This window comes from Diceros bicornis, chromosome 15 (genome assembly GCF_020826845.1).
Source record: "Diceros bicornis minor isolate mBicDic1 chromosome 15, mDicBic1.mat.cur, whole genome shotgun sequence".
In the NCBI taxonomy this organism is placed as follows: domain Eukaryota; kingdom Metazoa; phylum Chordata; class Mammalia; order Perissodactyla; family Rhinocerotidae; genus Diceros; species Diceros bicornis.
Window position 1 is genome coordinate 48,724,943 of NC_080754.1, and position 25,438 is coordinate 48,750,380.

Here is a 25,438-nt window from a genome sequence, read left to right on the forward strand (position 1 = left end):
GTAGAATTACACATCCTATTGTTTCTATATTGTAAACAAATAAAAAATGATTGATTAATACCAAATGGATCATCCAAAGAAATGGCATGGTTTTACTAAAAAATACATGAGAAAGTATGTAATTGCTGCTTTTAATACAAAAAAACTCATGATGATAAGGAGACTATGCTTTTTCTTTTTAGATAATTGATATAAAAGCACATCTTTTATGACTAGGTCAAATCAATTAAGTTCTGCCTGGTAGTAAACATTTTAGGATGTTATGAAAGATCGGTGTTTTATGTCTGAAAAAATTAAATAACATAAAATATTGTAAAACAGATTTCCAAAGCAAGGCTTGGGAAAAAATACTCCTCTACCATCTTCAGAACTCCCCTGATGTAACTTCATTTTAAGTGCTCAAGACTTGAATCTAAATGAATGGCAATTGGGAATGATGAAAGGCATAAAAGTAAAAAGTTGTTGAAACATTACAAGACCTAACTACTGCAACGGTGGCTGTTTGCAAAGAGGTTCTTTCTACAGGGAAGAATCTGCTCATACAATCCTGCTTAATTAGAAAAGACTACTTAAGACACTTGACTGATACTGAATATTTCAGGTATGTATTGGGAGAACACACCTGACTGAATATTTCAGGTATGTATTGGGAGAACACACCTGCTTGAATGCTAAATTTACCAGATGCATCTTTATATTTCACGGTTTAAAGGCTTGTAACGGAAACCAAGGAAGTAATGATCAAGACTAGATATTTTTGGATGAGACTGTCACATAGAGAAATGAGACTTCTTCATTAAGGTTGGTTTGAAATACTGAAATATATTTTCAAAGTTCAGGGGCTTAAGTCATAAAGAAATCCAGATTTTCAAAACAAACAAATCATTTTGAACTGTTACGAACTTCCAAACATTGGTGCCATTATGCTAATAATTAAGCATCTGTTTTGTTTCTTTCTGAAGGAGCTCTTTTATTTTCATCTATAATTTATACTTACATTTAATTGGTACAATTATTCTTTACTTAAAAATATACAAATTTTCAATTTCAAAGATTTTAGCTGTTAATAGTTTAATAATTATTATTTTGCTTAATATTCTATTTATTTTAAGATGTAGATTTTTATATTTGTGAGATTAAGCAGTATTTATTCTAACCCTCTAATAACCTCATAGCAGATTCTCTTGATATTTTAGCTGCTTTTTTTTTGACTCTATCATATCATGATTGATTTTAATCCATTGCACTGTGGTCTAGAATGGGTTAAATTATGTAAAATGATCTTAAGTATTCCTTTAGTACCGAATAAATAAAACAGAACCATCCTATTGTACATCATCTATTAAAGTTTACGGTATAATATTAGTTTCTTTGAATCTATGTTTCCAGTATTAGCAAAATTTACTGTAAAATTTGACCTAATTATAGAAAAGCCATATGAAAATTAATGTTCTGTAGTTCAAGCTGGAAAAGGAAACTTTTTATATCCCAATGGCATTGCCATCTCATTGACTTCACAGACAAGGGTTGGGTACTTTTCCTTCTCTGGATAGGATTTTATGTTAATTACACAATTAAAAGTAAACACTCGCGGGGCCGGCCCGTGGCACAAGCGATTAAGCGCCCGTGCTCCCCTGCAGTGGCCCAAGGTTGACCGGTTCGGATCCCGGGCGCGCACAGATGCATCGCTTGGCAAGCCATGCTGTGGCGGCATCCCATACAAAGTGGAGGAAGATGAGCATGGATGTTAGCCCAGGGCCAGTCTTCCTCAGCAAAAAGAGGAAGATTGGCAGATGTTAGCTCAGGGCTGATCTTCCTCACAAAAAAAAAAAAAAAAAAAAAGTAAACACTCGCCTTTTCATTATTGTTCAATTAGTAATTTAATGAACATCATCTACCTGTCCCAAAATATTTAGTTCTATAATTTCCTAAAACATTAAATAAAGGAGAACTTTAAGTGACATCTCCAAAAGGAATGAATCTGTCTCTCTCTCTATGTGTGTCTGGGTCGCTTTCTCTCTCTTCCTCTCTCTCTCTCCCTCTCTCTCTGTCTGTCTCTCTCTCTCAGGATCTCTGAAAACATAAATCTGCCTCTTTAGTTAACTTTTTATTATTTACATAAAATTAGGAATTTTCTCACAAAAATTTCAAAAGGATGAGTTTTCCTAAAATCACTTGAATTTGGTTTTAGAGCTCGCTTTTTGATTGTTTGTGAATAAAATTATTTCTGATGACCTGGAAAAAAATAATAGAATGAAGTAATAAAATTGAAATGATAAAACCATATTACACTCAACGCATAAGAAGTTTTTCAACCTTCCAACCATCTATTCTAAAAATCATGACCCTCAGCCTAAGCATTGTGCCTTTTTCTCTGAAAATTTCCCAAACCTCCCTAGAGATAAGCAAGCTAATAAATGGTGTTTTGTTGTTAAAAAAAATTAAATCTTGACCCTTTATTTCTAAATTGTACTAGGAAGAAGAGAGGAAAAGAGATAAAATAGCAATTTTTAAAAAGTAGCTGCTTAAAGTAGATTATTCAGAGAAGGTAATGCCAAAAAAGTTCAAAGCAAGATTTGTTATAAGTCACAAAGTATGACAGACTACCAGGGTAGACAGTCTATTTGATAACAGAAACTTTACCTACTATATGATGGAACAAGAGTATAATTCTTGGCTGTGGGCAATACATTAAACCAATTCACAATTCACATCCTCGTTATTCACAATTCTGATAAAAGATATGGGAAACATCTTACAGATGAAATTAGTTCTACCACGACTCAAGCTAATTATTAAAACAAGTAGAGTACATTTGAACTATGGCCCAAAGAATTGCAGTTTTATAGTCCTTGCATAGACTCCAAAGATCTCCTTTTGCTAAATAGAAAAAAAAAAACAAGACGACAAGTGACTGACATAACTAAAGTCACACTGAGGTCAGTGGCATTGCTAGATGAGAAGCCATTGCACCATGCCACTGCAGACTTGTTGCTTTTTGTGTTTGGTTGTTAGTATTAAAGTGTTATTGTCCTTAAAGTATTTGAACACAACCAAATTTTAAAAATTGTAATTAACAAACAAACCAAGAAAGCACATTAAATATACTTAATATAGTAGGCAGAATAATGGTCGTCCAAAGATGCCCACATCCTAATCCCTGGGATCTGTGAATATATTACCTTATATGACACAAGGGACTTTGCAGATATGATTAAGTTAAGGATCTTGAGATGGGCCCAATGTAATCACAAGGGTCCTTATAAGAGGGAGGCAGAAGAGTCAGAGTCAGAATCAGAGTCGGAGTAAGAGATGTGACAACAGAAGCAGAGATCAGAGAGAGAAAAAGTGAGAGGGACATTTGAAGATGCTACACAGCTGGCTTAGAAAATGGAGGAAGAGGTCATAAGCCAAGGAATGCAAGGTGGCCTCTAGAAGTTGAAAAAGGCAAAGAAATGGATTCTCCCCTAGAGTCTCCAAAAGAATGCAGCCCGTGCCGATCTGTTTTAGACTTCTGACTTCCAAAACTGCAAGTTAACATATTTGTATTGTTTTAAGTCACTAAATTTGTGATAATTTGTTACAGCTGCAATAAGAAGCTAATACACAATTAAAAATATTTAAAGTATTCTGGGAATAATCAATGCTGCCCAATAGAAACAGAATGTGTGCCACATATGCAATTTTAAATTTTCAAGCATATACTTTAAAAAAACAAGAAGAATCAGGTGAAATTAAATTTAATAATATATTTTATTTAGTCCAATATATTAAATCATTTCAACATATAATCACTATCAAAAATTATTGAAATATTTTATAATTTTTCTTACAAAGTCTGCAAAATCTAATGTTTATATTGGACATCTAGGTGTCTAGAGTACATCTTAATTTGGGCTAATTCCATTTCAAGAGCTCAACACTCACATATGGCTAGTGACGACCATATTGGATGGTGCAGCTTTAGACAGTAAGAAACAAATCAAAAAGAAAAGTTCATATATTATTCTATAGATGATTCTAATATTCTCTTTACCTGGAACAATTCTAGATTAACAATCATAAAGGCATCTAAAGAAATCAGAATGGTTGTACAGCATTCTCTGATAGCTTTGCGTTTGAGAAGTGTATTTACAAGGAAAGATTGGGGAAAAAAAAAAACAACAACAAAATACCATGAAAGAAGAATATGATTACCTAATGACACTGAGTTGTCTGATGTTTGTGAAAAATGCTAAGGATAATAGAAAAGAAATTTCTCTGGTATTTTCAGAGCAAAAAGATAACCAAGGTAGGATAAAAGTGACATTGCTTGGGGCCAACTACGTCATATGAACAAATGACCAACAGAAAAGCACAACGATTAAAACCTAGCTTCCAATTTCTCCATAGAAAAGAATGATGTTCAAACTGGAAAAAAACATGATGGTGAGGAAATGGTAAGAAAGCCTGGAGATGATTTAAATTAGTTTTAAGATTCCAGTTCCAAATCAGTTACCTAATAGGATACTAAAAATACTTGAAGATATGTTCTTGGAACTAATATCTATTATCTTTGAGTCACCATGGAAAAATGCCACGAAAATTGTTAACTATCCTGTTTTTCAAACAGGATTCCAGAAATTGAAGTTTACTATTCTTGACATTAACTGCAATTCTAGAACTCCATTCACATGTGTTCACTAAGTGTATGTCAAATCAGAATAAAATCTTTTCATTAGAGTTAGTGGAGTGGCAGATCAAAAATGTGGTTTGAATTGTTTATCTTGACTTCATCCAAGCCCTTTTATAAAAACTACTCATAATTTCTTCTGGATGAAATTGTAAAGTACAGCTGATTGATGGTGTAGTTGAGTAGATCCTTTGAAAGTTGAACAATCATTCTTCTGTAGCATCTAAAAAATGTTCTTTGATGTCCTCTTCTCTTTTCTCTTTTCTGAGGATTAAAATTTCTAAAGGAATTTTTTTTGTAACCAGGCCTGTCTATTAAGCAAATTAGCGTAATGGTGGGTATGAATGAGAAGCTTTGGTAGGAGCCTGTCTTAGGTCACAGACTTTTAAATAGATAAATTATTTAAAATGACCAACTGTTTTTGGAATTATGCTTTCAATGATGCTCTTTCAAACTATTTATTAATATGAGGTTTGATATAAATTGTTTAAACGTTAAATTTTTAAAATTTTGACATCTAGTATCTCTCTGTGTCTTCCATTGCAATATGGAAATCAAGGTCTCATTTTTGGTTCACTCACTAATACAACAAGAATATTTCTATTTAATTAATCAACCATATTTTTATCAAAAGGTATTTCTTATTGATAGTATTTAATGGAATTACAAAGAACTTTGGGTTGTAAATAGAGTATTTTTAATAAAAGCTTCAAAATTAATCTAAATTTAAAACAAATCAATCAAAATACAACTCAATATCAATCATAATTTTGGCTGCATATATTTCAAATGAACTTTTATGATATAATGGCAATGTTCTTTCATCTTTTATGACTACCAATCCTGGCAAAATTAGAAAATATTTTTATATCCTCTCTCTTCCCAAATACATCAAGAAGTAGACCAGGAAGCAATATAACAAGACAAAATGATAATAATAATAATAACAATAATAATAGTAATAACAACAGAAAAGAGAATAAAGCATCAATAAAGCCTACCTCCCTCCTCTCATTCTCTTTCTCCCCGTCCACAACTCTTGTTTTTAATATACATAGAGTACAATATATATACTGTATAATCATATACACTATACATAATATACAAATGAGAATATACATATTCCCATGTGACTACTGCAAAGACTAACATTTTTAGCTACTCCTGTGCTCTCTCAGCAGTCTTGGAGACATGCAGACTTAACAGTCCTAATAACAAAAATAATGTCAATTCCCACTGGTTGAATGCATCCTCTGTACCAATATCACACTTGGTTCTTACACTTATGTGTGTCTTCATGTTTGAAGGTTATATATAATTTTTCCTATTTTTACAGGTCAGAAAACTGAACCAAAAAACTCTAAGTGACTTGCTGCCACTAACAACAGATTAAACTGGGATTGCATTCAAATTCAAAATCTAAGCCTCTTGTACTTCCTGTTCACTGTGAAGGGTGGTGAACTCAGAGCTGTACAGTATGGATACTAAAGGAATAACAGTGCTCAGGAATTAACATAAATGGAACGGTCAGTTGAGATGCCCCTCCAAAAGAAAGGGGATCACTTTTGGGTGAAGGGATGTCCCGTGCACTTCTCAAGAGGCAGGGATAATACCAGGACTGAGTTGAGCTTCAGTCACCCCGCCTCACACAGGGCCACTGCTGCTGACTGTTCTGAAGAGCAGTCGAGGGTGAGGGTGTCCCCTGTAGGAGACACAGAGATTTCACGCCTTGGGAAAGCTGAACTATGTACTGAAGTGAGAGACTACAAGAGGAGGGCACTGTCAATCATTCAACTTGGGAGCAGTTACCAAAATCCTCTTTAAAGGGTCTGTCTGATGAGAGAAAACACCCAGGCTGCCCCAGCCAACACTCTGGGTTGCTAGGTTGCTAGCAAAAGAGCTGGTTTCCCTGATTATCTGGGAAAGGGTGTTGGCTAGAAACCACAGATAAAACCAGCATTGAAAGGTGTAGCCAGATGTACCAGAGAAGCATGATCAGAGTAGACTATGACAGCAGAAGAGTCAACTAAGGTTAGGGAGAGAGATCACAGAAGACCTGGTAACAACATGACTCTTTTATCCAGGAATTGCAAGTGATGCTAGAATTCTCGACGTGGACCGACAATGGTTCACGCCTGCGTGGCTGTGCCAGCCTCCTCACTGGCCTCCCCTCTCCTCATCTAAATTTGTTTCAATTCATTCCCCACACTGACACCAAAATAATCTTTTTATAAAATAAATCTCATTAAATCACTTCTCTATTTAATTATTACCAGAATTGGTGGTTCTCACCATAGTTGTCTACTAGAATCCTTTGGGGGGTAAGTTAAAAACATCAATGCTTGGGTCTGTCTCCTATAAACCAATTAAATCAGAATCTCTGGAGCTAGGGCTAGTCACCAACATTTTAAAAACACTCCCGTGGCCGGCCCTGTGGCTTAGTGGTTAAGTGTGCGCGCTCCATTACTGGTGGCCGGGGTTTGGATCCCAGGTGCGCACCGACACACCTCTTGTCTGGCCATGCTGAGGCGGCATCCCACGTACAGCGTCTAGAAGGATGTGCAACTATGACATACAACTATCTACTGGGGCTTTGGGGAGAAAAAGGGGAAAAAAAAAAAAAGGAGGATGACTGGCAATAGATGTTAGCTCAGGGCTGGTCTTCCTCAGCAAAAAGAGGAGGATTGGCATGGATGTTAGCTCAGGGCTGATCTTCCTCACACACACACACAAAAACACTCCCAATTGATTCTTATGTGTTGCCAGAGTTAAGAACACAGACCCAGAGGGTACATCTCCACAGAACAGTAGCAAAGCTTTCTTAAACTGGACCCTGCTAGCACAGCGCAGTGTGCACAGGATTTGCTGGGTTCAATTCCAAAGTTTTTCATTGTTAGTGACACTTTATTCTCTCTGAGTTTCTCTTTCCTCATCTGCAATATGGGAATGGCTACAATATTTGTGGAAAGGCAGAATTATATATTTCCCTTAATTTTTTAGTCTTTCCCCTGTTCACTGGATAGAGAAAGGTCTTTTAACCTAATACATGTCTAAGTTTTGCTATTGAGAATGATCAGTATTAACAAGATAAAGAGTTGCTGATTTTGTAAATGCTCCATTAAAACAACACTACCAACAACAAAAAAACAAACACCTAAACCTATTCTCCAAAGCTTTGTAAGGGATGTATTATGAACAGCAGATACACAGTATTTCAACTCAATACATGCTCATAGAGTGAACGAATAACTCAAGGAAACATTTGGGATATAAGGTTACCATCACTTTCCAATGAAGCATATAATGCTCATTAATATTAATTTTTCTTTTAATAAAACTCATTCTGATACATCTTGAAAGCTGTGGAGAAAATTGTCCAGTATAGAGATTTCTATCTCACTTCTAGGTAAAGGAACTTGAGCCAAGAAAAGTGTGACATTAGAAGTGCGACACTTCCATTAAATAACCAGATCCATCATGCCAAGGGCATCTTTGATATAAGAGATTCTCATGCCTAGAAACATCTTTCAACATAGGTGATATTTTCCTTAAGAATATCATTTTTAAAATACAATTCACTAAGTACTTTAACGTACTTAATTTTATTTGACTTTTGAACAAAAATCTTTTGAGACAAGAAAGCAAATAATATTTGTTCCTTTTTATGATTGCAGAAATTCACTCCCTTATGGCCACACAGGGGTTTGTCAAAAGTAGAAATAAGACCTTGAACTCCTAGTCTGATATTTTTTCTAATAGTACACATTGTTATTTTTCCTAAAATTGGGAGAAAGATATAAGATAGCTTAGTCTTATAGCTTTCAAAATACTTTTGGTGGAGGTAAGTTTTCAAAAAAAAAAAATCACATGAAATTGTAAGCAACGCTTGCAGGTAAAAATAGAACTGATGTAGTAAAAAGCAAAGAGGTAGAGGACCAAGAGCCCGGCCCACCACGCCCCTCCATCCTCACTGGCAGCAGTCCCTAGGAGGGCAACTTGGAGCACCACTGGAAAACCACTTGTTCCTTCTACAGATGAGGAAACAGAAGCCTCAGGAAACAAATGATTTGGCCAAGAAGCTCACCCAGTCGGTGACTTCACGTCTCTTGATTTCTAATCAAATGCTCTTTCCTCTATGTTATAATGTCTTCCGGATCATGTGGGTATTGGTATCCTCGGCTACCACCTCTAAGTGGGTCACCTGCTTTCTTATCCAGCCATCGCTCCTGCCACACACTGCTCCTCTAACCACGCTGAGCTACTTGTGGTTTTTCAAAGCCACCATGCCCTTTCTTAAGCTTTTGACTTTTGCACATGGTTTTCTCTTTATCTGGAAAGTTCTCTCTTTGAATGCCCTCTTTCCCAACCAATTCACCTTTCTAACTTCTACAGATCCCTCAAATCTTACTTTAGTCAGCACTGATTCTAGAGAACCTTCCATGACACCATCTACCCCACCTCACCCTTCACTACCACCCTACCCACTCCTCACTGCCCCCATTCCCACCTGGGTTAGGGGGTAATCTTAGTCAACCTATGCTTTTCCTTATCTCTTACCACAGCTGCCCTTTACTGCTTCCTCTTTGAAAGAGAGAGACACGTCTATTTTTTCCACCTTTATTCACTGGTACTTTGAACCTATTCAGTGTCATAATAAAAATTTTGTTGAAAGAAGAAACGCAAAAATGAATGAATGCTACTTTCTTTTTTTTTTTTTTAAAGATTTTATTTATTTATTTATTTTCCCCTCAAAGCCCCAGTAGATAGTTGTATGTCATAGTTGCATATCCTTCTAGTTGCTGTATGTGGGACGCGGCCTCAGCATGGTCGAAGAAGCAGTGCGTCGGTGCACACCTGGGATCCGAACCTGGGGCCCCCAGCAGCGGAGCACATGCACTCAACCGCCAAGCCACGGGGCCGGCCCTGAATGCTACTTTCTATGTAATTTCTTACAAAAAGCATGAATGTGGGACAGTGTATCATACATCCCAGGGAAGTGGGCCTCACTTGAATTTGCTGCATATGTTAGACCATACTGCCAGGAAATAGGACAGCCATGATCCTCGGCAGCTCCTAATTCACAGTTCTAAAACTTTCTGTTACCATGACAGAAAATCCTCGCCAGATACCTATATTAAACAACCTAACCTTTTATTCATAAATTTGAGTAGAAAACCAGAAATAGCAAGCATGTGATGAAAATCAATAGCATTAAAAAGAAAGAACATATAAATAAATAGAATAAAATAACCATGGTAAGGAAACATATATTTAAGAAAATAGAAGAAAAATTTTTTTTTACAAATTTAACCTGTTACTCTTAATGAGATTCAAGGGACTACGGTGTTAAGAAAACAAAAAGAGCCTTCTCTGAAAATATATCCATAAGAGAATGAAGAGTTTTTATAGAATTTGAATACTGAAGTGAAACATTTAATAGAAACCCTGAATAACCAAATGCACATGGCTGCAGATTAATTCATAAACTGAAGGATGAAGTGAAAATCTCCCCTTTAAGAACTAATACATAATAGATTGTGAAGAAACATTTTAAGACACATAATCCTGGGTTTTCCCTTGGTTTCTTTTATTTCTGTTGAATTTAAGGAAAACTTAATGTAATAATTTTATTAAAATTATATCTAATAAAACATATTTTATTTAGTAAAACATTTTCTGCTAGTATACAATGTTCTCATAGAACTGATAGGATAAAGTAGTACGTTTATTAGCGTAAAATCCTTTTGGAGAGCAATTTTACTGCCGTTTTTAAGAACCATAACATTTCCATTGTACTTTTGCATTTTCCACTTTGGGCAAAAGTACTGACAAAATAAACACATAGTGTTGAAGAAATAAATTCTGGAAACCCCTTTTCCTTCTGAAGCTATCTCCCCCACTCCGCCCCCCGCTGGGAAAGATTGGCCCTGAGCTAACATCTGTTGCCAATCTTCCTCTTTTTTTTTCCCCCTCCTCAAAGCCCCAGTACATAGTTGTATATTCTAGTTGTAAGTCCTTCTAGTTCTATGTGAACTGCTGCCACAGCACGGCTACTGACAGACAAGAGGTGTGGTTCCATGCTGAGGAACCGAACCTGGGCTGCTGCACCAGAGCGTGCCAAAGTTGAACCACTAGGCCATAGGGCTGGATCCTGAAGCTATCTTTATTTCTCTAATTTGTTTTTTAGTTACTTTCTTGTTTAATAGTTCTGATTATTCATGAAATATCTCAAACTGTTATTTGTCATTCATTTCATTTAGCTTCAGGATTTTGATGCTCAACAGATTTCTTTATTAAGAAGGAAAATGTTTCCCCTTCCCTCTATAGGTGTTTGCTGGAAATAAACTTAGCCCAGTGATTTAATTACCCCTTCTCTGGAAATTTTATCCAAAGAAGGAAAACCTATATATGTCAAGATGGTCTTTACAATATAAACTATAATAGCAAAACCAGGAATCATCAAAATATCCGTAATTAGTGGAATATTTAAGTAAAATATGGTAATATACTTAATAAACACTATTAGGAGATTATGTAGCAACATGGAAAAATGTTCAAGATACAAGGTAAGTGAAGGAAACAGTTTCCAAAATAAATTTGTGCTCTGATTTAAGCTATATAAAAATGTAAATATTTCAATTTGAAGAATTTTGGAGAAGATAAATAAAATATTTGATTTATTTAAATGAGTATGTATTTCCATTATTTCTACTTATCTTAATGAAGCTAGTAAATAGATTCTTTAAAAGGGAAAAATAACAGAATTTTCCACCTTCCCATCAATATCTCAAACTTATTGAGATTAATAGTACCGCTAAAGGAAAAAATATTGATTTGTTTCAAATTAATATTAAAATGTATGTATGGGTCATGCACTCAACCCTGACATCAAATGGAGGTTCTTGAAATTGATGAATCTGCCTTCTTTATCTTATTTTAGAGAAGGTGACCATTTTTAATGTAACAACAAAAACTTACATATATATCACTTCACAGTTTTCAGAGTTCAGACACAGACACACAATCATTCAATTCTCTTAACCACAAAGCAGGGTTAAAGTAGTAAGAGGAAAAGGTATTATAGGTATTATCATCCTTTTTTAACAGATAAGCAGAAGGGGGTCAAATGAATTTCCTAAGGTCTCAGAGGGGCATAGAATGAAACCCATTTCCAATCCTTTCTTCTACATCACTGTCATCTCATGATACCATTTGATATTAGAATAATTCATTATATGTTTTACTTACAGAGGATAAACCTCTTTTTTAAAGTTTTCAAAGTGCAGGAAAATTTTAATTCTCTACATTTCATTTGTTCATTCCTTTTCTTTACACAATAAAAATTTGAAGACATACTATGTTCCAGGTGGTCTACTAAGTCCTAGAGATAAAGAGATGCCTAAGATACAGTCCATCCTGAAAGGATTTGCATTCCAGACAGAAAAAGACACAAATAAATGAAGAGGTATAAGTCAATGTGATAACTGCTGAAGCAGAGATATCACTAAGCACATAGACAGAGGAATATTTAATTATTTGTAGGACGGGGGTAAAGAGGAAGTTGCGGAAGTTATGAAAGGGCAAGTATGGAGGATGGGAAGCCTATAATGAGATAAGATGGGGCAGAGAGGGATAATATTCTAGAAAGTAAATTCTTTTTCCAAATTTAAGGATTTCATAGAACTTTATAATGGGTGTCACTAAAGAATTCAATTTTGCAAGCATTATTTAATTACCAAATAATTTAGTCTTGATTTGCACATGGTGTGTTCAATTATACATGTTTTGGTGACCTATTAACCCATATAATTAACCAATTTGTCTGAATGCTGTTGAAGTCGAGGTTAGGGAAGGTCAAGAACAATGGCTGACAATGAAAAGCCTAGGGGAGAAGCTAGGATCCATAGCCTCAATCTCCATCCGGCAGCTATTTCCCATCAAGATCATGATACATGAAATTTGTACATCAGTTAACCCATTTATGAACCAGATATGCTGATGGATATTTTCAAGCTCTCTTTAGACTAATTTGAAATAACAAAGCACTATTCGTACTTTAATAACTGCCTGATGTCAGCCACTCTCAGTGCCATTAATTATAGGCTTAAATCTCTGCATTATACCTCACTCCTTATAGGCCATTCTTTACATAATCCCACTACTCTCAGCCCCTCTTCTTTATCTATGAATAATTCTGTTTGCTTTGAGTTTGAAGAGGATGAACAGGGTGAGGGATTACATTTCTATTCACAATTAATGGAAAAATCAGTTTAATTCACTGGATTCTAATATGCCTAAAACAACTTTAATTGGTATTGTTTTCTTTCATTCAAAGGAAATGCTCTTCAATACATACATCTATAGTCTTAAAATCTTCATTGTAACATCTGCTCATCTTCACTCTAATCAATTCCACTGAATTTGAAATTGTCAGGTCTGTTAGAATACTTCTTTCTGTCAAAGCACCTTGGTGGTGAGGTAAGGTTATGTTATGATAACAACTTTAAAATTCTCGTTTATAATAATAAAGATTGACTTCTTGTGCATGCGCATGTCTAACATGATTCAGTAGGGATTCTGGTCCTCATAGTCACCAAAGGGTTCAGAGAATGAGAGTTGAACCATCTTGTGATGCTGCCATCTCCTCATGAGCTCAGAGTTCATAAAGGAGAAGAGAGCATGGATAATTGCACACCAGCTCTTAAATGGACAAATAGCATATCTATTAGCATCTTCTCATACGGCCAACGTAAGTTATATGGTGACAGTCAAACTTCAAGAGGGCATGGAAGTGTAATCCTCCCATGGCCCTGGATGGAGAAGAGAACTTGAAATACTGATGAGGACTAGTCATGTGTTACATAAAGTAACAAAGTATGATATCCTTTTTTTGTTTGTTTTTTGTGAGGAAGATTCACCCTTAGCTAACATCCGTTGCCAATCTTCCTCATTTTTTTTTTTTTGCTTGAGGAAGACCAGCCCTGAGCTAACATCTGTGCCAATATTCCTCTATTTTGTATGTGGGATACCTCCACAGCATGGCTGATGAGTGGACTAGGTCTGCACCTGGGATCCAAACCTGCGAACCCAGGCCACCGAAGTGGAGCACGCAGAACTTGAACCACTCGGCCAAGGGGCTGGCCTCCCAAAGTGTGATATCCTTAAACATTCATTTCTCAGTAGGATGAGCATAGTTCTACAAAAAATGTCTTTCTACCTGAACAAGGAGGATGAATACAAATCTGCATTCTTTATTATTACTAATCCTACATCCCTAGATTTTCTCTTCACTCGGGGTTATAAAAAGCATAGAAAAAAATGTGCCTACAATAGGTGGAAGGTGTGATAAAAAAGGAAACTTCTTGGGCCGGCCCTGTGGCTAGCGGTTAAGTGCACGTGCTCCACTACTGGCAGCCTGGGTTCGGATCCCAGGCGTGCACCAACGCACCGCTTCTCCGGCCATGCTGAGGCCGCATCCCACATACAGCAACTAGAAGGATGTGTAACTATGACATACAACTATCTACTGAGACTTTGGGGAAAAAAAGGAGGAGGATTGGCAATAGATGTTAGCTCAGAGCCGGTCTTCCTCAGCAAAAAAAGAGGAAGATCAGCACGGATGTTAGCTCAGGGTTGATCTTCCTCACACACACACAAAAAAAAAACAGTGTCATAATGTACAAGTACTAGTAAAATAAAAAAAAAAAAAAGCAAACTTCTTTTGGGGTAAAAACATTCTAGGCAGACGGAATAGTGAGTACCTGGTATGCCTGGTATGTTCTTGGAACAGGAACAAGGTTACTGTGGCTGGAGCAGAGACAGAGGGAAAACAGAGACAGGAGATGAGTTCAGACAGCTAATAAGGACCAGATCAGATAGGATCTTGTTTGCCATTGTAGGGATTTTTGGCTATTATCCTGGGAGAAATGGGAACTCCTTGCAGGATGTTGAGCATAAGGGTAGAAGAATAAGTTATATTCTGTAAAAATTCACTCTGCTGCTGTGTTGAAAATGGTGTAGAGGGGGAAGGGTGGAAACAGGAAGACCAGTGAGAAGCCAATTGCAGAAATCCAAATGGGAGATGCTGATGGCTCTAACTGTGGTGATAGTAATGGAGGTGGTGAGAAAAAAGTGGGATTCTCATATATTTTGAAGATAGATCCAAGATTCTCTGAATACATGAGGGTATGAGAAAAAGAAGTGACTCAAGAAATGACTCTAAAGTCTGTTACCTTGCTGCATAACACCATCACACTTTCAAAGATCTCAGTAAAATGTGAATCTTAGTAAAATGTGTTTGAGAGCAAACAGATTCAAGCAGATTAGAGAGAATCGGGAGTCCTGGCGATGCTGGGGGTTCCTAATTAAATAAAGTTGTTGCTTTTCTTATCTTTCAGTAATATAACTTTACTATTGATGTAAATAAATGTCTCTTGATGGTAGATAAACTTAAATCATTCCTTGGCTTTTGGTGCACATTTACCTATACTTAACTTCCCATAGCTTTTCCTACAGATATACTTATTTATTCTGGGTTTCTCATGCAACAGCTTTTCAGGTGAGGGTGGGGCATCTCTAACATGCCCAGCTGATGTTTTTCAACCAGCAAATGCAGGTACATTATCAATACTCCCATGTTTGTGAATTTTTATCTAACAATAATTCACTCTGAGCAGGCACACTGTGTTCTCATTACACAATGTTTGATGACTGTAAAGCTACAGGCTTGTGCTGGGGCCAGGTCAAGACCTCAGATGACCCAGATTGGAAGCAGGCTTCTCTATCACTGCAACATATCATACTACAAGCCTAAATGATTGGAATGGTGGAATCCCCAACATCTCAGGTGGTGAAAGCTACAGGTAAAATAGGCTTAACTTTTGTGTGTGGAGGCTGTGAAGAGACAAAGATTTCAGCTTTAGATATGTTAGGTAAAGTTTATTAGACATCTCAGTGGAGATGTGCAGTAGGCAGTACTGACTTGTGTCTTTATATACAAATCTGAATTCAAAAGAAGTTCCTGGAATAGAGACGTAGCTGTGAAAAACTACAGCACGTAGATGCTATTTTCAGCCATGAGACTGGATGCAATAACCAAGGGAGTGAGTGCAAACACAGGAGGAGAACCAAGAACTGAACCTCTGGGTACTCCAATGTTAAAATGTCTAAATGAAGATGAATAACCAACAAAGAAGACTGAGGAATGAAGTGTAAGGACCACTGCTGGGAAGATTAAGCAAGATGACGTTTATAAATGTCTTTTGTAAACTGCAAAGTGCTATATAAATTTAAGTTACTGCTGGCGTTAGTGGTTGAATTAAGCCCACTTACAGCATTCCCCATTGCCAAGAAGCACATGCAGGCACGCATGTTCACAATCTGATCCTCGTCTGCTTCTCGAGGATGATCTCCAGCTATACTCCCCCACATTCCCTAGCATCTGGTCCAACTGCACTGTCTTTCATTCTTGAGCAAGTATCTCAATGGCTCGCCTATATTTCTTGGCTCACACTCTATCTGTGAATGTCTGAAATGTCTTCATCCTTCCCCATTCTCTAAAAAGTCCAAGCATGCTGATCTTCCATGGCCCAACTTCTTCAATCTTTTTGCCACACCACCAAAAAATTAAACTATTAGAGTATTTTTCTGCAATGTCTTATAGCCTTCAGCAGATTATGCCTTGTACTATACTTGTTAATGTACATGTTTCATCTTTCCTACTGAATGGTTAAATTTCTTATAGATAGAGATAATGTCTTAAGTAATCTCTGTATTTTTCACAGCATCTAATTTAATGCTTGATATATCATATAGGCTCAACAAATTATTTAATAATTCAATGAATCAGTTAATGAATAAAGTAAAAATATATGTTTATTTAGGACAATGTCTTACTTCTTTTGCAGAGAAAAGTCTTCAACTAATATTTACCTTAGGATATAGTATTTGTTCTCTAATTTTAATTGATTTTATATTATTGCCAAACATATTTAATTTTTCCTATTGCTTTTTCCAAGTTGAAGGTAAAAGTCCTGTGATGTTTGTGGTCCTCAGGGAATGTTGTGAGAGGTGTATCCACAGCCATCATGACTTACACTCCTGTTTCTGCCAGAAGATAATAAAGCTTTTGGATGGGGTTTTTGTGTGTGTGTGTGTGTGTGTGTATGTGTGTGTGTGTGAGGAAGATTGGCCCTGAGCTAAATCTGTTGCCAATCTTCCTCTACTTTGTATATGGGACGTCTCCACAGCATAGCTTGATGAGCGATGTGTAGGTCTGCACCCGGGATCCGCACCCACAAACCCCGGCTCCGAAGCAGAGTGTGAGAACTTAATCCCTACGCCACCAGGCCTGCCCCTGGATGAGGTTTTGCCCAAGGATCTGAGAAGCTATGAGATATGGAAACAAAGAGAAGGAAAATGTTGAAGGGAGTATGCAGATCTTAGAAGTCAACATCACAACCACATAAACAGCCAATATATGCTGGGCCAGAGACAAGAGGCTTTGGTAGTGAAGGCAATGCTTCTTCAGAGAGAAATTCTCTGGTAGTTTGCCTGCTACAGCAGGACCCAATGACAGCCTTCCTAGAGAGCAGCCACTCTTAAGCTGAAAGTCAGAAGGGCCACCAGAAGCTCCTGGCAAGTAATGACAGACATTTTTACAGTGGACTATTCTTGACAAGAACAATCCAGGCCTCCTTTTGACATAAGACTAAGGAACAAACAAAAATAAACCTCATTATATAGAGGAGTTGATAAATTGCTGTATATTTTAACATCTTTATTTTTCAGCTAAATAGCCCATAGCAGTATATAATCTTGTGCTCTTCAACATATTTCATCTTTATTACCAATGCAAATGATGGGAAGGTATGGATATTATATCATCTTGTGAAAGCCTAAGAATATCCAGGACAGAACAGCCTTGAAGAGAAGGATTTTCCAGAGAGGAAATATATAAAGATATTTTTATGGATTTTTAGTTAACCTTGAGTCATTTCACCATTTCTAATTTTTTGTCTTTTTCTCTTGGGGTCTTTTTATCTTTTTATCTTCTGAGGCTTTGCTAGGGATGAATCTAAAAATAACCCAAAATATCTGAAACTGAAGCTCAACACCCTCCTGCTTCCAATACTGTAAGATCAAAAAGGCAGAGGCAGCACGGATAGTAGTTAGTACACCTAATCATAGGTGAAGTAAATCTAATTAAATATAAGTGCCATTACCAGATCAACTCAGCCTAAAAAGATGCTGAAAGAGCATTTCCCTCACCTTAACTATCAGGCAGAGGAAAGAGCTTGCACTATCTGAAAGGAGCCAAATCAAAACAAAAACTTAATTCCGGTATTCACTTGTCTATTTTACACAAGGCTGAGATTACAATAAAAAATTAAGGGATATATGAAGAAGGAAAAAAATGTGACCTATATCCAAGGAAAAATACAGTCAGTCAACGGAAGCATTTTCACAGATGACCCAGGTATTAAAACAGACATAGACTTAAAAATAACCATTATAAGTAGAAAAGGTGGTTGTGTCAAACTGATTAGTGACACCCCCATGCTGCACTGTCACAAACACATATGGCTGAACAGCAAACGTGGAAAGAATCATGAAGGCTCAAGTCCAAAGAGACAACTCAACAACATAACAATGTAACAATGTTACATGGCAGCGAAAAAACTCTCGGAGATAAACCTTGACCATTCCATTATCAAGACCTTAAGGCAAAAGGCAGAGGCTGACAAGAGCGACAAGTCTGTGAAGGATATGGTCATCTCACGCTATGAAACTGCACTCCCGTCTTCCGGCTTCAGTCTGGAAGATCTCCAGACACGTTAACAGGATCTACAGGATGATCAAACATGGTCTTGGTATTAATGAAGATGACCCCACTGCTGATGATAGCAATGCTGCTGTAACTGAGGAGCTGCTGCCCCTTGAAGGAGATGATGACATGTCATGCATAAAAGAAGTAGACTAAGCTCTGTCTGAAGAGTTACTTGTACGTATATTAAATACTTTATCTTCATTCCCTCTGATAACATATTTTCAAGGATTTTTTTCTTTATTTTTGCTAACATTTTAAAAATCTGTATGGCATGACAATAAGTACTTAAGGGGAAGATAAAATTTCTTTCTACTTCTACGTGTGATCCTGTGATACTTTAGGCAGTAGCGCAGAGCTAGTTTTTCTTTTCTAGTGTCACATTGGCTTATTTTATCACATCAAGGTAATGTTTGTTGTAAGATATATATAAACTAATGTTAACTTTGTGGTCTAAAGTGTTTAGCTATCAAGTGGATTCCTTAGTAGACCAAATCTTTTGTCACTGAAGTGTTCTGAGATATAACTTGATGTTTAAGAGAAAAATATTTGTTAAAACAACTTTGACCTTCTAGGATCTACTTTTTAAAAGTAGATCCCCTGTAGTTATCAACTGCATGTACCAGACCTCTGGAAATTGGCATGTTAAACTGAACCAACTTGACAGGAGTAACTAACCACGAGCTTGTTTTCCAAAGAAAAGTCTTATTTAGAGTAGCAAAATTATAAGCCTACCTAGGCATGCTATAAAGCTGTTTGAAAAGTAACTCAGAGCAAGTTTTGTGAGTAGAAATGTAGTGCTCAAGTCACATTCTGCTTTAAAAGGTTGTAACAAATACAGATGAATTAAAAAGAAAAAAAACATTATAAATATGTTTTTTAAATCTCAGGGGAAAAAATGTATATAATGAATGAAGAGATGAAGTATTTCAAAGGAAAAATAGAAACAATAAAAAAAAAATCTAAAAAAAAAAAAAAGTATTCATTTGATGGACTGAAAGGAGAGTATAACCTGCAGAAGAATCAATAAACTTAAAGGTAGGTCAATAGAAATTATCCAACTGAAGCAGAGAAAAAAATATTGTAAAAAAAAAAAAAAAAGACAGAGTGCTAACAACCTGTGGGATGATATCAACTACTTCAGCATGCAAGTATTTGGAATCTAGGAAGAGAAAATATATAGAATGGAGGGAAGAGAAACACAAAGAAATAATGACCAGATATTTTCCAATTTGACGAAAAATATACACCTACATATTTAAGAAGGTCCACAAACCACAAAAAGGATGAATACAAAAAAAATCACATCTAGAAATATAATAGTCAAAGTGATAAAAACTAATGTTAAATAGAAAATCTTAAAAGCAGAGAGGACACATTTCAATCAGGAAAATAATAATTTAAAAATACAGCTGACATTCTATCAGAAATAATACAAGCCAGAAGTCAAGGGAACTGCATCTTTAAAGTGTTGAAAGGAAAAAAAGATACTTATTAACTGAAAATTTTATATCTAGCCAAAAAAATTTTCAAAAATAATATCTAAATAAAGACATTTTTAGATTAAAAAAAGTTGAAAGAATTTGATGCTAGCAAACATGAATTACAAAAAAATTTCTTCAGAAGGAACTGATGCCAGATGGAAATCTGCATCTACAGGAAATATTGCACATCTGTGGGTTAAATATAAAAGACTTTTTTCTTTTAATTTGTTTAAAAGACAACTGACCTTTCAAAGCAAAATTATAATAAAGTGTCATGGCATTAGTAATATAGATTTAAATGACAGCAATAGAACAAAATACAAGGGAGGAGGCTCTGTGAAGTGTTAAAATATTAATTTAAGGTAGACTGATGAGTTAATAATTCATATTATAATTTCTAAAGCAATTATTAAAATAAAGAGGTTTAGCTAAAAAACTAATAGAACATATAAAATGGAATGCTGAAATATATTCAATTAATTCAAACAGTACAGAAAAGCAGGAACAAAATAAAGAATACTGGGGGGGCAGCCTGGTGGTGCAAGCGGTTAAGTGCGCGCGCTCTGCTGTGGCGGCCCAGGCTTCGCTGGTTCGGATCCCAAGCGCGCACCAACACACTGCTTGGCAAGCCAGGCTGCGGTGGCGTCCCATATAAAGTGGAGGAAGATGGGCATGGATGTTAGCCCAGGGTCAGTCTTCCTCAGCAAAAAAAAGGAGGATTGGCAGATGTTAGCTCAGGGCCGATCTTCCTCACAAAAAAAAAAGAAAGAAAGAAAGAAAGAATATTGGATAGAGTAAACAGAGAACAATAAAATAAAACAGGAGACCAGCACAATCTTATAAATAATTATATTAAATGTAAGTGGACTAAATAATTCAAAGACTAGATTGTAAAATGAGATAAAAAGGTGAGATGAATTATATGCAATGTACAAGAGACACATTTCAAATATAAAGACATAAATAAGTTAAAAATAAAAAGATAGAAACCCGTGTTTAATTACAAGAAAGCTGGTGTGGCTATGATAATATCAGAAAAATAGACTTCATGACAAAGAGTTTTATGAGAGATAAAACATAATGATAAAAAGGTCAACTCATCAGGAAGATGTAACAGTTAAATATGTATGTACCTCATAATCGAGCTTAAAAACTTATTTTAGAGAGAAGTAAATGCATTCACAATTATGGTTGGGGAATTTATCACTACTTTATTAATAACAGATAGAACAAACAGACAAAAAAATTGGTAAGTCTATAAAAAATTTGAATAAAAGTATCAACCATCTTTACCTATTGGGTATTTATAGATATTCAAACAAGAACTACAAACACACATGGAACATTGGCCAAGATACACCATATGCTGAGGCACAAAATAAGCGTCAACAACTTTAAATATTAAAATTATGAAGAGTATTTTCTCTGACCATAATAGAGTCAACTTAGACATCAATTGCAAAAAAAAACTTAAAAAAAAATTTCATGTATTTGGAACTTGAAAACACCCTCCTAAAAACATATTGGTCAAAGAAGAAATCATAAGATAATTTAAAAAATATTTTAACTAAATGATAATAAAAGTAGAAAATATCAAAATTTGTGAGATGCAGCTAAAGCAATGTTTAGACAGAAATTGATAGCTGTAAATCAATAAGTTAGAAAAAAGAAGAGCAAATAAACTGAAGAAAGATGTATATATATATAGAAAGAAACAATTAAAAATACCAAAAAAAACCCAAAAGTTGCTTTTAAGTAAAAATCAATAGCATTGAAAAATACTTAGGAAGACTGGTCAAGAAAAATAAGGGGACACAAATTACTAACATCTTGAAGGAAAGAGAAAAGATAAATAAAAAATCTTTCAAATAATAGAAGGAAAATACAGGAATATTATGAGCTTTATGCTAATAAATTTGAGAACTTGGATAAAGTAGACAAACTGCTTTAAATACACAACTTACATAAAGAGAGAAAATAGAAAATCTGAATAGCCTTATATCTATTTTAAAAATTGAATTAATAATTAAAAATCTTCCCAAAAGAAAACTGTAGGCTTCCCAAAAGAAAACTAGAGGCTTCATTGTTTAATTTTATCAAACATTTAAGGAATAAATCAAGGTAATATTATAAAAACTCTTTCAAACAGTAGAAAAGTATGGGACACTTCCCAATTCATTTTGTGAGCTCTACATAATCCTGAAACCAAAACGTGAAAAGGATACCTCAAGAAAAAAATATATATACACTAATAATCCTCTGAACATAGACACAACTGTCCTCAACAAAATATTAGCAAATGAATCCAGGAATACATAGAAAAGATTCAATTTGTCAGGTTATCCTAGTAATTCAAGGAAGGTTTCACATTAAAAAAAATTATTCAATATAATTCGTCAATTAAAGGTTGAAAATCATATAAACATCTCAATTGATGGAGGAAAATAATTTTATAGAATTCTATACTCATTTATGATTTAAAATTATATATCAGCAAATTAACAATAACAGGAAATTTTCTTGATCCAGTAAATGACTTAGATCTAGAATATACTAAAAAATCAACAATACATAGATAAATAGCACAATAAAAAATGGCCAAATATTTGAACAGACCACTTATTAAAGAAGACATATGGATGGCCAATTAGCACACAAAAAGGTGTTTAACATCATCAGTCACAAGAGTAATGAAAGTTAAAACCACAGTGAAATACAAAGTCAAAACCCCAGAAGGGCTAAAATTAAAAAGGCTAAACATATCAAATGTTGTGGAAAGGATGTGGAGCAACTGGAACTCTCATATATTGCTCGTGGGAATGTAGAAAGGTACAACTATTACAATAAACAGTTCGGAAGTTTTTTATAGTCACACATTTACACTACAAGCCAGAATTCCACTTCTATTTACACTAGAGAAATAAAAAATTTATAGCAGCTTTATTCAAAACAGCCAAAAATTTAAAACAAGCTAAATATCAACCATCAGGAGAACTAATGAATTGCAGAATACTATTCATCAATAAAAAGGAACAAATTACTGATAAAATCAACAAACTGGATGCATCTTTCAGACCTAAAGAAGCCAAACACAAATCATTTATATTGAAATTCAAGAACAGGCAAAACTAATGATTAAATTCAGAAGAGTTGTTTCCTGGGGTGTGCAGGTGTTGGAGATTGACTGGAAAAAAGCACAATAGGAACTTTTGGGGATGATGGGCATCCAGCACTTGGGGATGATGGAAATATACCACATTGGGGTATCTTTCCCTCTGTGTGCAGGATTCTCCCTCAGTATCACCACTACATCCTGAAAACAATCATGATTTAACCTTTCTTGTGGATTCAGTCTTAAACAAACCTAGTTCTAAACATACAGAACCACAGGAAGAAACTTGAGACAGTTTTGTTTCTCTTCCAATGTAATTTTGAATTCTCTTTCATGTTTAGTTTAGTAACTGCTATTATTTAATTAATTATACTTTTTGATGCTCTATAAAGTTATAAATTTCAGCATAGTTTTTGAAAATAAAGTTGATTTAAGTAGTAAAAAAACAGTGAAAAGTTATTTGCTGGTGTCACCATATAGCAGCAATTGAATCAACTGTTATTACAAAGATAATCAAAAATAAATTTCCAGGAGGGGGAGAAGTCAAGATGGTGGTGTAAGCAGACTCTGAACTCACCTCCTCCCGCGGACACAGCCAATTTATAACTACTCATGGAAAAGTTACCACTGAGACAGAACTGAAAACTGGATAAGAGGAGCTCATGCAACAAAGGACAATCCTAATCGAGGTGGAAGAGGCAGAAACTCCCTTCTGGAGAGGAAAAGCACTGGCTTCACAAGCTGCCAGCTTCACGGCCACACAGGAGCAGCCAAAGGTATGCAGCCCTCCCTGGAGGCGTGGGGCCCTGAGCCGGGAGTGCTCCCGCTGTAGGCATTCTGTGGCCCCAGCACAATCGAGTCGAGTGCCATAATATCTGACTTTGCCTGCTACTAAAACATTGGGGAGTACCCCCAGAAAAGCTGGTTCACAAAGAAATTAAAACTGGCTCTGAAAGGGCCCATGCACAAATTTACCCGTTTCAGAAAGTAACCTAAAATCACCAGAAAGAAAAGTGCACAGCCTTTGGAGAGAAGAGACTCACCTGACAGTCTCTGAGTGCATTGCAGTGAGAGGTAAGACCTCTCCAGGGACTGGGACATTGGCGGAGGCCATTGTTGTGGCCTGGTGTGGGCGTGCTGACACAGACACCATTGGAGTGGAGTTCTCCCTGAGGCCTGCTAGGCCAGGGTCTGCCCCACCCATTAGAGCACCCATTTAATCCAGCTCAGCCAGGGCAGGCAGCCCACCCTCGGGACTGGCCCCACCCAACAACAAGTCCTCAGGCAATTTGTGGGCCTGCATAGATTGGTGACTGGATTCTCTGCAGCCTGGGAACTGAGCCCACTTCAGTGGGGCAGGGCATGCACAAGGAGGGGGTGGAGATTGTGGGGCAGTGGTGGAGTGTGTAGGGCTCCTGCGGTGGAGACACTGGGTCCACTTCAGGAGGGCAGGACTGTGTTGACTGTGTGTGTGGACCTGTGGGCGGCAGGGCTTGTCAGCTGCAGAAAACTTGTGCTTCACAAAGACGCACATAGGTGGCTTGCCCCACCTTCCAAAGCCTTAAACAATTGGGTGCTCCCGGGCCAGAGGCTAGCCCCACACAGCTGCAATCCTCAGAGAGCTGACAAGAGACCTAAAGGCTGGAGGCTTATAGCAATCGTAAGCCCCTGAGCCTAACAACCTGCCACACTGGGGGCCTACTCACTTAAAAGAAATACTGCAACGCAAATGTGGTATTAGAACTTGCAGCCAACTGTGCTAGGGCTTCCCACACCCCATAAAGAGACTGAAGGGCCCACAAAAACTACAAGCAGCTGAGCATTACAACAGCTGGCCAGGAGCATAACTCAGTCTCCCTGGGTGCCTACAGGGAGAGCAAACAGGACACAACAGAAGGACACATGTAGCCCACATAGGGGTCACTCCTGGAATATTGAGAACTGAGGGAAGTACACTGCAGACGTCCTAAGGCATCACTTATATAAGGTCACCTATCCAAGAGCAGGAGCTGACCTACCTAATACACAGACACAAGCACAGGGAAAGAGGCAAAATGAGGAGGCAAAGGAATACATTCCAAGTAAGGGAACAGGACAAAACCCCAGAAAAGGAACTAAGTGAAACAGAAATGAGCAACCTACCTGACAGAGAGTTCAAACAAAGAGTGTTAAGGATGCTCACTGATCTGGGGAGAAGAATAGATGAACTCAGTGAGAATGTCAACAAAGAAATGGAAGATATAAAAAAGAACCAATCAGAAATGAAGAATACAATACTGGAAATGAAAAATTCACTAGAGGGACTCAAAAGCAGAGTAGAGGATACAGAATAACGGAGGCACGAG

The 25,438-nt window shown here is 36.4% G+C and overlaps 1 protein-coding gene across 2 annotated transcripts in view; it reads right to left on the reverse strand.

Annotated features, from left to right (window-relative positions):
- The window catches only part of NLGN1 (neuroligin 1), an 854,876-nt gene that overhangs the window by 695,669 nt on the left and 133,769 nt on the right, over positions 1–25,438 (reverse strand). The window contains exon 1 of one of the 2 annotated variants that reach the window (XM_058556335.1): positions 24,137–24,222. The exons of the other annotated variant lie outside the window; for it this stretch is intronic. The gene's annotated coding sequence lies outside the window, so the exon portion shown is untranslated. Of the gene's footprint in view, positions 1–24,136; positions 24,223–25,438 lie in introns of those variants that run through there. 2 annotated transcript variants of the gene reach the window in all.